Source organism: Dermacentor andersoni, chromosome 1 (genome assembly GCF_023375885.2).
Source record: "Dermacentor andersoni chromosome 1, qqDerAnde1_hic_scaffold, whole genome shotgun sequence".
NCBI lineage: Eukaryota > Metazoa > Arthropoda > Arachnida > Ixodida > Ixodidae > Dermacentor > Dermacentor andersoni.
Genome location: NC_092814.1, coordinates 119,398,990 through 119,414,081, shown reverse-complemented (window position 1 = coordinate 119,414,081; position 15,092 = coordinate 119,398,990). Strand labels below are relative to the sequence as shown.

Here is a 15,092-nt window from a genome sequence, read left to right as displayed (position 1 = left end):
GCGTCGGTGGTTACGCAAATTTGACGTCAGGAGACTGGAATAGAAACATATTGGAATAGTTTTACGTTATAGGGCCCCTGGCATGTTCCACGTGGATCATGTGGCATCACGCGCTAGTATGCGAAGCATTGCTGCTGCGTCAGTTATTGATAGCGGGATTGGTTCCTTCACAGCATCTTCGTTAGCCCTCCTAGCAGCAGCATCGGGGTTTTCGTTGCCCATGATGCCGCAGTGGCCTGGGAGTCACTGAAAAGTGACGTCATGTTCTTTCTCTGCTAGCTGGGGATATAGCTGCCCTATTTCCAGCACAAGTTGGTCTTGTGGTCCACGACGTAGAGCGGGTAGCAAACAATGCAGGGCTGCCTTCTAATCGCTGAATATGCTCCATCTTCGTCATAGATCTTCATGGATCATGCGAACCCGCCGTGGTTGCTCAGTGGCTATGGTGTTGGGCTGCTGAGCACGAGGTCGCGGGATCGAATCCCGGCCACGGCGGCCGCATTTCGATGGGGGCGAAATGCGAAAACACCCGTGTACTTAGATTTAGGTGCGCGTTAAAGATCCCCAGGTGGTCGAAATTTCCGGAGTCCTCCACTACGGCGTGCCTCATAATCAGAAAGTGGTTTTGGCACGTTAAACCCCATAATTTAAATGGATCATGCGAAATGCATGATCCGTGCCATCCACTGATGGCTCGACAGCTGTGGACGGATCTGCAGGAGCTGTGGTCTTTCACAAAAAGCCGTAACCATTCAGTTAAAACTTCTCACTGGACAACATCGACTGCTCCGGAGCTTGCTGCACTTCGCAGCGTATTTTGCGCTCTGGGCGTCTCAACAGCGATATATGTGGTTATCTGGTGCTCCTGTGCAATGGAAGCTGTTGTAGCTGTCGAACATCTCAAGATATCAAGACCTGTTCGAAGGGCTTCAGGTTGTACGATCTATAGTATGTAGCATGCAGATGAAGTTTGCAAATACTTACACTTGTCTTCAAAATCTCTATACGCCGCATAGTTTGCATACTATGTATAGGTTATTCTACGTCTACCATTAATGAAAACTCCCGAGACAAAGAGAATTAAGGAATATATTGGCGGCTGTGTGCATCCAAATGCAGGTGAAAAAAGAACACGCTGAACATGTGCCAACTTGCACAATCCCAAATCCAGTTCCAGCGAGGCAGAGACGGAGACAAAGGGGCCACCGCGCCCGGCCAGCGCGAGCATTTTCCAAGGAGACACCTCTTGTTCCTGTGTAACTTTCTCCCAGTTTGTAGCTCCTTACCATGGAGCTTTTCACAAGGATTACTAAAGGAAACTCTGGCGCTGCGGCCACCCATTTAACATCGCAATAATGGATAGATTTGCACTAGCCATGCTTGTGACTTTAGACATTCCTGTGGCTTTGTTTATTAGGCTTCATGTTTCCAAGTTTCCAAGCAGTCACATTTTTCTGAATGCATGAAGGCAATAAGCTCATGTGCATGTGCATAATAGTTGTTAATTGTTGCATGCATTAGGCAACATTATGTTGACAATGGTCAGTTTGCGAAGCCACAAAGCCGTTTGAAGCCGGAAGGACAAAGTTTAGGCAAATCCATGTACCACCCATCATTCCCAATGCTGGCTTAACGGCCATACCTGCAGCTCCCGTAGACACTAGCGCCACAGGGATCCCTCCAGTAATTTTTTATACAAAATTCTGTGCTCCTCACATGGCAACCGCGCCCGCGCGCGATCTCCGAGGTCGTGCTCCACACCGCCTCCGCGTGCCGGGTCGATCCGCAACTGTCACGCGGCGCCGGCGTTGTTGAAGTATATTGTCACCAGCTTCTCCACCAACATGAAATCGTTAAATTATGCAAAGGATGATAAGATGAGGTGATGTATTAGGCCAGACCAGCAATAATGCAGTTATCGCAGACGGCGCGTGGACAGTCAATGTAGATCGCTTACAATCGACGCTCGCCAATTAACAGTAATGAACTTATCAATATACTTCCAATAGTTGATTAGTATAGGGTATTTCGCCTATAACGTTTGCAAAGTTGTGAGAAGAAATGTTGAGGCGTTTGTTTAGATCCACAGTTTGAATATTTAAATCGCTCCGTTGGCGATCCGAAAATTTTTCCGGCACCTGCATTAAAGCTGAAATTTCAAATTATCTTGCACCCAGAACACACTTCATTACTTCGAAGTTTCATTATGATATGCCCAGTAGTTCGCAAAAAAAAAGCTCTTCGGGGCCCGTGACAGGCGAGAAAAACCACAGTTTACACAAATTTGATAATTTCACCTGGCGCTCTCAAAGCTTCTGCAATTGTGAAATTTCTTCACCGCGTTTTTCCCTATCACTTTAATTTCTACCATGTTTCATATTGACACGCCCGATAGTCCAGAAGGGACACCCTGTGGAATATGCACAAGTAACAGAAATATAATATTTCTCCACAACGCCCGTAATCGTCGCACGCGTTTGGGTTCCTACACATTCCAGAGACACACCATATACATCCCCTAAAGGTTTCATGGCGCCACCTTGAACGGTGCTTTCAACGAAAGTTGGGCCAATTTTTTAGAAGATGCTTGTATCGGTCATTCTCCGCCGCATATAGTCGAAATACCAGCTTTCTTGGTATTTCACTTCCCCACAGACGCATGCACAGATAGCCGCGCCTGCCTCTGTGGGCTGCGCAGCATCGCCGCTCTTGGACCACGATCTTTCTCCCGCTACCAAGGCGACGAGCGCCAGCTCTTGCTGCTGCGGCCCGACGGTAGCAGCGAGTTATAAAGAGCGCGATATATCGCAAATTTAAAAGGAGAAAAGAAAGGGAGAGGTAGGCATCGGCGGAAGTGCGTAGCATCACCGAAAGCCGAGATCAGGCATTCAAGGACAGCACCACGTGAAACAGCAATTGATTACGCGTCCATTTCTGAGACACTCCTCTCTAAACTAGCCCTCTAGTCCAATAATTATCAGCAAACCCGTTCGCCTTTAACAACGGCTGTATCCAATTCCGCCTTTGCAGTACGCACGTCCTCTAGGTCGCCGCAAGAAACAAAAAAAAAGTCAATTTATGCCTCATTCGGCTACTTGTTGCGCAACACGCACTGCCTGACGTCCGCCGCCCGCGCTAGTAAAGCGCTACCCCGAAGGAATCATCTCACTGCTACACCTGCGGCTCTATTTTTGGTAATCCACCTCAACCGCGAGCTTTATTATTCGTTCACTGGCGGCAACTCGCCGGTGCGTACGTGATGGGGGTGGCCAAGACGTCCGCACACAACGGCTTTCGCGCCTTCGTTGCCCTCTGCGGCCAACCACACGCCTCGGCTAAGCAGCGCCGCGGCGCCAGGACCACGCCACGCGATCACCCTCGGCTGCACGCAGTCGGTGTTCAATCGATTACAGATCGACAACGGCACACGCGGGGCGCGTGCGTCACATCTCGCGTTGCATGCGCAAGTGAAGTGACGCAACGAAAGCCATTCTTTCCTTTTTGATGCGTCCAATCTGCCGGTGATTCAGTGCGAACCCCGGCCTATAACCGCCGCCGAGGTATTGCGCGAGCGAATTATGCGCGCTGGTGGCACACGAGGTTCGTACTTGCGTCACGCTCAACGGCGCCTTTCTTTCCTTCTTCTTTTCATTCTTGACGTTCAAATTTTTTTTTTTTTACTTTCCTCTTAGCATGCTGAAACAACGCTGGTGCAAATGTTCTTCGAAGCGGAATCGGCTCAATGGCGGGCACCACGACCTTGTCGCAAGGGAGAAAAGAGTGGTCGCGCATCAGCGCGACAATCACTTTAATTGGTTTGATTCTAATGTCAAACAGCTAAATTGTACCTGAGGCTATGAGGGAGGAGGACGTCACATTAAGTTTGGCCACCCGGGGCTCTTTAACTGAAACAAAAATGTCAGCATGGGAAATCACATACATGCATATTAGCGTTTCAGCCAAGGCCTTCATCAGACCTTCGGAAGGACCCTCGATCGAAATGTCACTAAATTAATTCATACGCGCGCCATCGAGCTATTCACTGAATATTTCATCAGACCAACGAATGCTTGCTTTTAATTTACGATATTTCACTATTAAACCATTCGTATGACAATAGTTCTGCGGAAACCCGCGGGGTGGAGAGAAGTAATTAATAAAGTCAAGATCGGACATCCACCCGTTCGTAGCAATTGCTTCAAAGGAAGCCCATACGGGTTTCTCGAAAGAAAAGCCTCGCAGTTGAAGAAGAATTCGTCCTGGTCCGGGACTCGAACCCGAGACCACCGCCTTTCCGGGGCAGCCGCTCTACCATCTGACCTAACCAGGCGGCTAGCAGAAGGCAGGGCGAAGTCGAATTTGTCAACAACTCGTAGCTGCGAAGCTTTTCTTTCGAGGAACCCGTATGGGCTTCCTTTGTAGCAATTGCTACGAATGGGTGGATGCCTGATTTTCCCTTTATTAATTAAATCATTCGTATTGCTATGTTACTAGGGCACATGTAGCAATTGTAGTATTGAAAAGTTTTAGCGCTCGAGGTAATTTCTCCTAGCAGGAGGGCCAAAGCTAGCACCAATCTTCAGGTGTCAGTTTGTAAAATTTAACACGAAATACATTTGCACTCTAATTAGTTTTGCTGCACAGTGCATGAGGGAGGCCAACAGCTGGTATGCGCTGGTATTTACTGCCAAATCATGGTCAGCTCGAAGAAAACACGCTTCATTCGACGGTATTGAAGCGAAACTGCTGACTTCACATTATCCGCGCTTCCATATCTGCCTTAGCAAAATGAGTTATGTGGTTATATTAATAGGCTCTGACCACACGCGCGTAGCTTGGTAACGTATATTGTAAGGTAAGCAAGAGCCGAATTCTAGTTTTCTTGTCCGACGTGAGCTCGAATAAGCTCGGCGGGTATGTTCATTAGATGCAACTCTGCTTTCACTGAAGGTTTCGTATGCATACAGACGCAGATGCTGATCCACGGAGACGCAGCGGGCGATTCGTCATTCATTGAGATGCTCACTGAAGATTGCAAAAATCAGCGTTTTAGCGAAACACCAATCTTTTTTGTGTACTTTGTGCTATATAGTCACTGATTAGTAACCATCGGTAGGCCAAGGAGGGTGTTGGGTGTCTACATTTTATGCAAATATTCCAGAGTTGTTGTGGACAACAGACTGCCCAACAACTTTTCAAAGGGTCTTTCTAACCTACTGTGTGCACGCGCGCCTCTGAGCCTGAATTTGACGTCCGACGGGAGATATACGAGAACAGCGTGCGTTTCCCTCGCTCGAAACGCAGCTACGGGATGTATGTACACCTGTGCCAAGGCCATCACGATTCACGATGCAGCTTAGAAGCCACAGCTGGCAGACCCCCAAGCTACGTGTTAAAGGGCACTGGATGCGGGCTTGTTGAACAGAAGGTAAGTTGTTTATCCCTGGCAACACGTATGGAAAACACTAACTCTTCAATTTCTCCTTAACCATGTGTCATCGCATATTCCAGCAAAGGTGAGTCAACGACAACCCGGAATAGCATCTGTGAAATACAAGGTGCTCACCATCTGAGAAATCCACAATGGGGGCAAATTAGACACATCAGCGGTTTCTCGCCGTCGCTTAAGATCCAGCGGCACAAGCTCGAAAACTTAGCCATTGCACTAGTTAGTCAATTAATTTAATAAAGAGTTTTGTCAGTTCTTCCTTTTCTTTTTCTTTTTTAATTAGAACTTGGAGCTCATAACGAGAGCATAGCAGGACTGATATTTTATGTTAGAAAACACTAAACAATTAACGGCTTTGTGTCAGGGAATGTTGGCTCATTTCAAGCGTAAAGCTGGAACTTAGCGAGCAAGGGACGCAGCTACTACGCCTGGAGGAGGCGACCCTGCCCACCTGCGGGATATTCGGCATCTCCCGCCTCAGAACACGCAGCAATGGCGAAGCTAACATTCTAGAAAGAGCGCGAGTGGCAGGGCGACAGATAAAAAAAAAAAAAAAGAAGTCGGGTGACACATGCGCTGTCCTGTTCTCGCAGGAAAGCGCACTCGCAGGCACAAGATGCAAGAGAGAGAGGACTGAAAGAAGAAAGGCAGGGAGGGGCTAAGCAGAAAGGAAATTCCGGATTGCTGCTCCACAGTGGAGAACGGGGGAGATGAAACATAGGAAGAAAATAGAAAGATACAGATTGTGTACGGTCACACAGTCCGAGCCGGTCGTGATCGCCGCATGCCATCACAACACAGGACCGCGTGCAGCGATATGAACACCATTTGCGGAGGTATCTTCTAAAAAGCACAAGCAGAGCCTTCGTCGACCTCCGCTGCGATGACTTATGAAGTCGGCATTCCAAAATGATTTACTTTAATAACGGCAGGCACGCAGCCAGAATTCCTTGTCGCGGATTGGAGCGGAAGGGAGAACAAACTTTTCCCTGGACAAGAAATAAATATACATACAAAAGCTTACTAGAACACCCCAAGCACGGAGCATGAACCAGCTGATTCAAATTCATATACATCCGCAAGCATCTAACATCCATATAATTAAAGCTGTGTCCCGGCTGTCTTAGTATTTTTACGTCACGTAGTGACACGCTAAATTAAAGATAGCTATTCACAAACTCTTTACACACGCCTCTTCTCGTATGTTTAATGCGCTTTGATATTTTATGACATAAATGACGTCTAGCTCGTTAGACAGATAAGTAATTTTTTGAAGGAGCATCAAACGTGGATGAACTAAATATGGGCAGTTGTGGTCGGTCAGTCTTTCAGTACCTTTTTGTAACGCACCAGACAAACGCGAGATGTCCTACAGGTAGGGGAATGATGAAATTAACGCTAAGAGAAGCAACCGGACGCTACGACAGCCACCGACGAGAGTTTGAGATCATCGTCGTTGTTGTCGTAGTCAGCCTATATTTATGTCCACTGCAGGACGAAGGCCGCTCCAGTCGATCTTCATTGACCCCTGTCTTGCGCGAGCTGATTCCCACTTACGCCTGCAAATTTCATAATTTCATCAGCCCACCTCATTTCCTACCGTCCTCCAGTACGTTTCTCTTCCCTTGGCACCAATTCTGTAGCTCTAATGGTCAATCGGTTATCTATCCTACGTATTACATGGCCTGCCCAGCTTCATTGATTTCTCTTAATGTCTACTAGAATATCGGCTACCCCTGGTTCCTCTCTGATCAACACCGCTCTCGTTCTCTCTTTTGACGAGGATCAACGGCGAATATCTCAACCTTCTGTTTGCAGATGGCACTGTCCTTTTCAGTAACACTCGGGATGCATTGCAACAAATGATTGCGGACGTTGAACGAGAAAGTGTATGAGTAGCGTTGAAGATAATTATGCAGAAGACAAAGGTAATGTTCAGTGGCCTGGAAAGGGACCAAGGACTCGTGATCGCCAGTCAGCCTCTAGAGTATGTGCAGGAGTAAGCTTATCTAGGTCAATTACTCACAGGGTACTCTGATCATGAGAAGCAAAGTTGCGGAATAAAAGCAGACTAGAGTGCCTGCGGCACGCATTACCTAATCCTGACTAAGAGCTTACCACTGTAGTTGAAGATTGTACAATCGTTGTATTCTACCGGTGCTAACATATAGGCCAGAAACATGGAGGTTGGCAAAAAAACTCGAGAACAAGTTAAGGACAGCGCAAACAGCGATGGAACGAAAAAAAAATGTCCAACGGTTACGATCCTGCCTAATGTGAAATTTGAGCGCAGTCCGATACGTGTTTTCATTTCGCGATATATTGAGGCAAAGAATTTGAGACCGAAATCACCACACCAACTGGCAGTGGGCCAGTGCCGTCAGAGCGTTCGCAGAGGAAGGGGCAGTATGGGAACGCTGGCATGATCAGTTGCATCGGCGCCAGCTGTCGTAAAAGACGACGACGAACGCGCGAGACGAACGCACGAGCGCGTTCGCGCGGTTACGCCGGGAGACGCCGACGCTCAACCCAGCAATGGGCGCCTAGGAGTTGCGCTCTAAAAAATTAGGCGTAATCTTGAGCTCAACTAATCTTTTATTCAGCAGTGTGTTACCTTGTAAATTGCAGATTTATGGGTCATAAAGTTATCATATGAGAATAATGAAGTATAATGAATAATAATTGGCACGATATTTCTGCGTACCAACCGTGCACCCGTGGCGCTTCGCCGTTCGCTCTGAACTCAGTCAGTCTGCGTGGATCCAAAACAACATTTATCTGCTTGCTTGTCCCGAGCGGAAAATGAAGCCGCGGAACTTGCACTAGACGCTTTTGCCCGATCGAGCCACAGTGAGGACTTGCGATAATGTTGTTTAATTGCTTGCCTATGACAATATGCTTGTGAAAATAATTTTTTCCACTTGAGCAGGTGCGCATCTCTTGCGGGAGAAAAATGGGTGCGTTACTCCTTGTATTTGTACCCCATTTCCCTTGCAAGAATGGCTGGAAAGTTTCGTTTCGGAAGACGTAGTGGGCGGGCTGGACACATGGCTGGATAACGGCCTGTAATCAAAGCGGACTAACGCAGTCGCGAGCGACCATCTCTGTACAGTATGGCGATGACAGTCACACAGAACGTTTTCAAGGATCTCCTCGTGACCACAGTCATAAATATTATTGCATCACTGTCAGCCATTCCAAAACGAAAAGCAAAAGACTTCGTAATGGCTGCTCCTTGCCAAAGGCGACAAAGTAGGGTATCCTCGCGTCCGCAGACTCCAATTTGGATGCGAAGACGGAGGGAACGTTCCAGGTAGTGCTATCGGTTGCATTGAACATTTGGGGATTTCCACATATAGAACATGACACCTCGTGCGAGTACTCGAAGTTTTCTATAACAGCAAATGACCTTGATAAGAGTTTCGCTTCCTCTTGGCTCTTCTAAAGAGCTAACCGAGCAGCATTATCAACATACTCGTTACCTATGACGCCACAGTGACTTGGAAGCCGCTAATACGTGGCATGGGGCCCTCTCTCGACTAAGGTATAGATGAGTTCTCTAATCTCGAACGCCAGCTGTTTGTGAGTTCTTTGTCATTGTCCCCGATACAGCGCACCCAGGCACTCGCTCGCGACCGCGCTGGCGCGTCTTGACGACCAGCCGTTTTCGGAGCAGACCGTACATATACAGTCGTCATGCCACAAGACACTGAAGGTGCTCTTGGTATTTTTACGCTCCAGTAGCCTATTGGAGAGGCTGTTACACTCATGGACGTTCACGACCTTGCCCACATTTCTTTTTCCGTTAGTTTGCCTTTTCTCCCCGCTGATATTTTTTTCCGTCTTTCATTTCCCTTTACCCTTCCCCCCAGTGCAGGGTAGCAAACCACAATCTCATCCGGTTAACCTCCCTGACTTTCCCATCCCGTTTATCTTTTCCCTTTGGTCCACGCCAATGGGTTGATTTGAATGACTGCAGAACTGCCTTCGAAATGCTGCATATCGACCATCGTCGAGGTTTTTCTTAGCCGACGACACTAAGTGAAGCAAGAAAAGCTGCAAGTTCGTCGATGCAAGCCGCAAGCCGTCGATGTAATTGGGTGGTACGTCTTGATAGTGATGGTAGGGGCTCTCACTGGGGAAACCAGGGCTCCGGACGAACCGGGGGGTTGCTGAGCCTTCGGTATAAATGCAGTACAGTACAGTATTGCTAAGAGCAGTATTACATGATCGACGTACCTCCATTAGCGCAAGCTCTTGGGCCAGTTGATGCATGATGAACTTGAAAAAATGGGGGGCACCAGCGAATACACAACGACGGGTACAAGATGAAAAGGCGTTAGACACGGACGGACCCTGGGCTTTCAACTGTGCTTTTTCTGGAATAAAGCAGACTTGAAAGTCCAGCGTCTATCCGTGTCTAACGCCTTTTTCTTGTGTACGCGTCCTTGTGTATTCTACGGTACGCCTCCCCCCTCCCCTCATTTCTTTAAAAAAAGCTCATTCGCGTACCTCTCCTGCAATATGAGCAGAGATAGTCGTTTAGGTGCAAGAAACGCCACCTATATTTTTTTCTGGTTCCTGGCATGGTTACCTGCACCCAGGTCAAACCAAATATAAAGCAGTAATCGGATTTTTAGTTGCGGGAGCGAAGCCCGATGAAAGACTGGTTTTACAGGACATTTAAGCTCAGGCTCACAGAGTTTACTTGGTTTGCGAAGGGAGGAGGAGGAGAAAATAAAGAGAGAAGGCAGGGATGTGACCAGAAATGCGCCTGGTTGGCTACCCTACTCTGGGGGACGGGAAAGAGGAAATAGAAAGATAAGATAGAGAGAGGGAGGGGAGAGGGAGGAAAGCTGCGGTGAGCTCGCGCACGCACGCGGAGGGCGTGAGCGAGTCAAGGACGTTCACATAGGCCAGTCGGCCTCAAGAAAGGCAACAACGCCTTCATAGCTTTGTGAGCCGACGAGCGATGGGAACGGCATTCAAGTAGCACCTGCACAGACAAGGAACGATCGTCCAGTCGTAGCAATGCAATAGATAATGTTTGTCTTTCCGGCTGAAATCGATGACAATGGCACAATAAATGTTCGATGTTCTCTTTCACGCCGCAGACGTCGCATGCAGTATTGTCGGTCATTCTAATCAAAGTAGTGTACGCCTTCGTGAAAGCCACTCCCAACCACAGCCGGTATAGAAGCGATGCCTCACGTCGGTGAAGCCCGAGTGGAGGTCGGAGTTGTAGCGAAGGGTTAAGTTCGTACAGCCTTGCGTGCCAGGTGAGCTTGCGTGCCAGGTGACGAAGCTGCCTTGCAGCGTCCGTCCTGGTAAAAGGAATGGGAACGATGTATTGTTCTTGATGTGACTCTCGGGCAGCTTTGTCTGCTTGATCATTTCCACTGATCCCGCAATGGGCAGGTAGCCACTGGAAAATAATTTCGTGGCCTTTCTGTTTGACGTCGTGATGAAGTTTGACGATTTCGTATGTTAGCTGTTCGTAAGCTCCACGTCTGAGAATTGACTACATGCTGTGTAAAGCCGGTCTCGAGTCGGAAAACACGGCCCATGGATGTACCAGAACTCTGTGTCAATAAATTGAAGCGCACTGCGCAGAGCGGTGAGTTCTGCAGCCATGGACGTCGTGACATGTGATGCCTTGAATCGCAGTGTTACTCCTCTTGTCCGTGTAAACACAGCACGGCCAGAACTGGTCGATGTGGTCGATCCGTCAGTATATATGTGTACATGGCTACTGTATTTCTCGTACAACATGAGTAAGCTCAATTGTTTTAGTGCAAGCGGTGGTAGATCTGACTTTTTTCTGAACTCCTGGAATTCAGAGGTGTACTTTTAATTTAGGTTAATTTTTAAGTAATAAGTAGGAGGACACAACCTACGCTGTAATGGATTCCACATCCGTCGGAGAGCAGGATATCAGTGCGCTCGCTGCGAACCACTGCCTGTCACTTCAACGATGAGGGTACGAGCGGACAGCCTGCGCGAAAAACTTTCCCATCGCCCTCTCTGGATAATGGCAGGCTTGAGAAGAGAGCCTAATACGTTCCTTGCCGCGATGCCCGTTGAATCAGTGTGACGCCGGACGCGAGGCGACGGCGCGGGTACCATGCAGCGGCTGCAAGCACTCGACGGCGAGCGCTCAATAGTGTGCACGACGACTATAGGTCGGCGCTTTTCGCGAGCAAGTTACAGACGCTACGATATCGGATCTGCTGGCACTCGAACATTGGCGTGGGCCCGAAACATCAGTTCTGCCGGTTTAAAGAAGGTGCGTAGTGAAATCCAACTTGGAAGAAATGGTGCAAAAGAAGGCGGCTCCTGTCCTGTTTTATATATATACAGTCTATAGGCGTCGTCTTCTGTGCCATTTCTTCAAAGATGGACTCTTATAAGCTGAGGCCAACTGATTCAGTTGAGCCAGCGCGCTAACTCTGAGGCATTATTTTGCTTTTATTGAAATCGCGCGCGAGAGCATGGCAGCTTCAGCATGTTTCCTCGTGTATTTGCTGAGACGTGTGCAACCCATAGCTACAGGATCGGTGCCTGAGAGGGCGCTATCCCTGAACGGACAATAAGAAACCTCTGTCTCAAGTCGAGAGTCGACCTTACCTCTTTCATTCGCGATAAGCATCGACCGCGAAAGCTAGCGCGCGAATGGTGTCTTGCTAGGGCCTCTTGAGTCCAGCTATCCTGCAAAAACAGCTCAACGCTATCGGCAACTTAAGCAAAAGCAGCTCTGTGAAGAAGAGGAAAGAGGTTCCGCTCCTTGCTCTTTGGTGCAGAAAATAGAAGTGCTTTTGCGAGTAGGCCTTTTTATTCATTTTTCTTCAAGTTCCTGGCAGCCAACGTCCGTCGCTTGAGGTGTTTAAGGTCCAGTACAACGCTTGCAGCCGTGAAGGAGTTGACAATGCGATTACCGTTAGCAAAAACGCTCAAGAAAGCCTCACGTGCCCCGGTCGTCTTTGAGGGTCCATGTCTGATTATTTGCGCCTCATGACGGGCACGACACAATTACTCCGGCTGCCTCACGAGAGCCAGAGGCCATGTTCGGGCTTGTATCCCACATGTACTTCGCTGACATCATCAACACTGTAATCCCACTTATGCTGTGGAGAAAACAGCTTTCCTCCTCTCTTTCGTCGCAAATTTATCGTCGCTCACTTTACTCGGCATCGGGTCGAAATTATCGAGCAATGGCTTCAACTGTTGGGGCGTCAGATGGCCATTAAAACACTGTGGCACACTTTCACAGCTCCACGGTCCTGTGCAGACTCCTATGGTACTTTAGTGTGTTTGTGGTACCTTTTCTACTTATTTATTCTTTCCAGTTTTTCTTTTTTTTTTTTTTTTTTGTAGCTTGTGCGCCTGAATTATGTGCCTTTCCTAAGTCTCCTTGTCAGCTGGATAAATACCTCGCTTTACGCAGTATGCTCCCCGACAATGCGGGTTAGCAAAATTGATTCTTCCTTGACCGCTGTGCATTTAGTCATTTTTGTCTTTCTTAGCCGTCGCAGTCCCCCTTGCGTACTACTTTCAGCAACTAATTCATTTTCGGACCTCAAAGCCACACCGGCTTTGAGAGGTAAAAATAAAATAGGTGGGCAGGAACGACGGTAGTGGAGGATACCAATGAACTTTTTTACTCTCCGTGTGTATAAACGTACACAAATAGCTGAATCCATCTGTTGTCTTTTTTCTGAATACATTCTCATCTCAAACCCTAATTTGTTTATACCATCGACAGTTGTTTTAGTTTTTCATTTTGGAGTGCCGTTAAGAAGGCGGCCACCGCACGTGACAATCAAGCTCGAGACATTGTGTCTGCGGCGTTAGACAATTTTCACTAGTGACAGATTATAATACGAAGCTACGGTGGTGTATTCTGCCAGTCCTGGATATCATCCCATGACATTTCTGTTTTGTTTCGATGTTCAGAATAGAAAAATAAAATAAAGTATCTTATAAAAGTAGTGTTGATTGTGAATGGTTCTTCAAACAATTGACGCTCCGTGGCATCTAGAACTCGTCTGAAGTGTTTCCTAATCTCTGGTAGCAATCTGCTTCGTCTCTCGAAGTTCTGAGCTATGCAACTCAAACTAGGAGAACAACGTTGTTGCCTACTAGCCGCAAGTAATGCTTTAGACATTTTACTTGGTCTCCATGAAACTAAAAGAACATGTTAATACGCATGGGCTGCATGTAACTTAAATTGGCATAAAGCATAGGCGCGTCGCCGCGGTTGCCTTGCACAAACGTAGCACGTTCGTGGAAGAAGCTTACAATTCACAACGGCACAATGACTCTGAATGGCAAATCACAGGTTCACGTCCTCAAAAAAAACAGATGCCTACCGATGACCGACGCTGATGATTCCAGTGGCGCAGGGCCCCATCACCAACGCACATTTGGGTTTCATATTCCAGTACAGGACTTGTAGCTGGCCTCAGCTTATACGAGGCCATATTTGAAGAAATGGCACAGAAGACGACGCCTATAGACCGTATGTATATAAAACAGGACAGGAGCCGCCTTCTTTTGCGCCATTTCTTCCAAGTTGGATTTCACTACGCACCTTCTTTAAACCGGCAGAACTGATGTTTCGGGCCCACGCCAATGTTCGAGTGCCAGCAGATCCGATATCATAGCGTCTATGACTTGGTCGCGAAAAGCGCCGACCTATAGTCGCCGTGTACACTATCGAGCGCTCGCCGTCGAGTGCTTGCAGCCGCTGCATGGTACCCGCGCCGTCGCCTCGGTTCCGGCGTCGCAACGTTTCAACGGGCATCGCGGCAAGAAACGTATTAGGCTCTCTTCTCAAGCCTGCCATTATCCAGAGAGGGCGATAGAAAAGTGTTTCGCAAGGGCTGTCCGCTCGTACCCTCATCGTTGAAGTGACAGACAGTGGTTCACAGCGAGCCAGTGGCGTATCTAGGTCGTCTGGCATCCGGGGCCCATAGGTCTTCTGTCACCCTACCCCACCACCACCACTAGGGTGTAGTCAGGAAGGCGAGGATATCGAAAATTTCCGGTGAGCGGGGGGGTGGGGGGGGGTTGATGGTTCAGCAGCACCACAGCCGCCTTGGATACCGCACATGTCGCCGCCCCCCTTTCACTTTCGTTCCCAGAGATCGCGAATGTAGCAGGTATACAGGCTGTTTTATTTTCCGCGCCAAATAACACAGCCTGCTGCAATGGTGACTTGTGATAAGCGCATTTGCACATCTGCTTTCCGACTGTAAGGCTTGGCAGACAATAGAGATGGAGCACCGTGGGAAATATGGCTCACAAGTAACAAAAATATGTTTATAAAATTTTCATTAGCGATTTTAGAGGCAATATTGCATTCGCGAAATTGAAGTCCGACAGTCATATGCTGACCAACAACTTCACAAAAATCGCCGTAAGTACTACGGCGTGCAGTATTTTGGCGGTGGGCAGCCCTGAACCCAAACGAAAATTTAGAAGCGCGTCAGTGACGCTGATCTCCCCACCATATTAGAAAACGCCACCTACTTCCCTGCTGCGCGCGCGCCAATGCTATGACAATTACGAGTTCTCTTTATTCTGATCCATAGAGCCTTTTTTTTTTAATATTCTGCTATTGGCAAACGTGATTATCCGAGCT

General features: G+C 48.0%; 1 long non-coding RNA gene across 2 annotated transcripts in view; it reads right to left on the bottom strand.

The window, feature by feature from the left end:
* The window catches only part of LOC140216501 (uncharacterized), a 111,882-nt gene extending 97,551 nt beyond the window's left edge, over positions 1-14,331 (bottom strand). Inside the window, exon 1 of one of the 2 annotated variants that reach the window (XR_011893181.1) lies at positions 11,347-14,331. This is a non-coding gene — a long non-coding RNA (uncharacterized lncRNA). The remainder of the gene's footprint in view (positions 1-11,346) is intronic. The other variant, XR_011893182.1, reaches the window with a different exon arrangement.
* Between the last annotated feature and the right edge of the window lie 761 nt (positions 14,332-15,092).